Below are 2,643 nucleotides of genomic sequence, written 5' to 3'. Positions count from 1 at the left end.
TATTCGTATTCGCATTCGCATTCCTATTCCTATTTCTATTTCTATTCCTATTCATATTCGTATTCGCATTCGCATTCGTATTCATATTCGTATTCGTATTCTTATTCGTATTCGTATTCATATTTGCATTCGTATTCGCATTCGCATTCATATTCCTATTCCTATTTCTATTTCTATTCCTATTCCTATTCCTATTCCTATTCCTATTCGTATTCGCATTTGCATTCGCATTCATATTCGTATTCATATTCGTATTTGTATTCATATTCGTATTCGCATTCGTATTCCTATTTCTATTTCTATTCCTATTCGTATTCGTATTCGCATTCGCATTCGCATTCGTATTCGTATTCGCATTCGTGTTCCTATTTCTATTTATATTTGTATTCGTATTTGTATTTGTATTTGTATTCGCTCTGTTCCTAGTTGTACTTTTCGTATCTACAAGGAGTTATATCAAGAACATTTTAATGCTTTAAGATTCATGCTTTTAACAACAATTATATGGAAATTCATTTGTGAAATATAAAATATAGCATTTTAAAACGAGCTTCACAAATAACATGACGATTTACTCAGCAAGTTGAATGATTGGTTAATACAGTTTTTTGTGTTAAAAGCATACGGAATATGAGATGGATCAAGTAAAATCATAATTTTGAGTACTAGATTTCCTTGTACTTTTGCTTGTATCCCCCCCCTGAAAACATTGAAAAACATTGAAAAAGGGTAGTGGTATGAACTCACCGGTTGAGGAATGTGTCAGATTGGATCCTGAACGTTAGTTCAGGGCTTGAACGTGTGCGAGGTTCCTATGTAATATGAAAAGATACACATTTGTATCTAATTAGGCTTTGAACAACTATTTAATTGAGAATATACACTCCGAGTAAACTCATAAGAGGGATATGGACGTATACAGCTTGGATATGGAGTTTACTCTTCAAGTGTTAGGAGTGACCCGAGTGACATCTATGGACGTATACAGCTTGGATATGGAGTTTACTCTTCAAGAGTAAACTCATAAGAGGGTTTACGGCCCTAATGACCCACTCCCCATGTTTTTACGGCCATAAACTCATGCTGAGGTGTTCTATGGTGCTAAATGGTCTTATATCACTTGGTAAATTTGGCTAGGATCAAATCTAGGGTAAAGGAATGGATTAAACTCACATATGGACCATTTAATGGAGTTTACGGTAGTAAAGTAAGAGTTTATGGCTGTAAACTCCCCCACACACCTTCCTTTGATGTTTTGGTGGTCCTAGGTCATTACAAGTGTTTCTAAGTCATAATACAAGCCTTGGGATGAGTTTAAGGCACCATTTGACTAATTCTTAGGAGCTTACGGCCTAAGAACCCATTCTTGGGGGTTTACGGATGTAAGCTCCTATGGGGGTTGTTTTAGCATGTTTAAGGCCCTTATCTTGATTGTGGTTGCTTCTAGACTATATTCCAAGGCTTATGGTGTGTTTAAGTGGCATCTTAACACATTAAATTGAGTATACTCCCCATGGATAAGTGTTTACAGTCCAACCATATGCTTAGACCGTAAACTCATGTTTACATCCTAAATGAAGAGTTCAAGCTGTTCTAAGTCCATGCAAATGATTCCTTAAGTCATATCTAAGCTCCAAATGAGGTTTGGAAGGGTTTTATGGCTCTAAAACCCCATTTACATGTGTTCACGGCCTAAGGATGTTCTAGGGCCGTAAACACATGTTTATGGTCCTATTTCTCATATAAATCACGAATTTGAAGGTTAAAGGTGTTATACTAGGAGCTAGGATAGTTACCTTCATGATTTGAAGCTTGATTTGGGTGATTTTGGCTCATTTCGAGTTTTAGAGAGAGAAAGTAGAGACAGAGTAGAGAGAGTGGAAAAGGCTTCAAATGAGGCTCTCTCAACTTTATATATGCTTAAATTTTGGGACACGGTGGAATTCTACCCAATACTGATGTTAAGTGAGGCTTCTGGTCGCACCCGATTTAATTGTTTTATAACTTGACGGAATAAAACTAAAATTTTTCCAAATAATAATTTGGGGAATTTTCATGAGTTTCTAATGTGTTTGGACAACTATTAATTCATAATAACCAACTCAAAATTAATGACTTAATTTAGAAACGAACGGAAACAATTCAAGACGACGAATTTTTACTGACGGAACGGGTTACGACGACGGAACGAACTTCGGGTTGTCACGTTGTCCCCCCGTTAGAGGGAATTTCGTCCCGAAATTCAAACTTCAAATATGATTCAAGGATATGGAAAGAGATACGAATACTTCTGTTTCATCGGGTCTTCACGCTCCCAAGTGAATTCAGATACTTCACTTATCGGGATACGACTTTGTTTCATACGTTTAAATCTCTCGATTTATGATTTCGATTGGTTCTACCATGAGGTTCAAGCTTTCATTGATTTCGGTCTCATCAAGGGATTACTAGGGTTTCATCGGGTAGGCACTTCTTAAGGACAGAGACGTGAAATAACAGATGGATGCTGCTAAGTTCTGAGGGTAGTCGGAGTTTGTAGGCTACGGGATCGATCCTAATGGGGATTTCGAAATGTTCTATGTACCTTAGGATACGCGTTTCAGAAGGTAACATGCCTTCTTTGATTACTACATGGCCAAAGAA

This window comes from Lactuca sativa, chromosome 3 (genome assembly GCF_002870075.4).
Source record: "Lactuca sativa cultivar Salinas chromosome 3, Lsat_Salinas_v11, whole genome shotgun sequence".
Lineage (NCBI taxonomy): Eukaryota > Viridiplantae > Streptophyta > Magnoliopsida > Asterales > Asteraceae > Lactuca > Lactuca sativa.
This window is presented reverse-complemented; position numbering follows the sequence as displayed.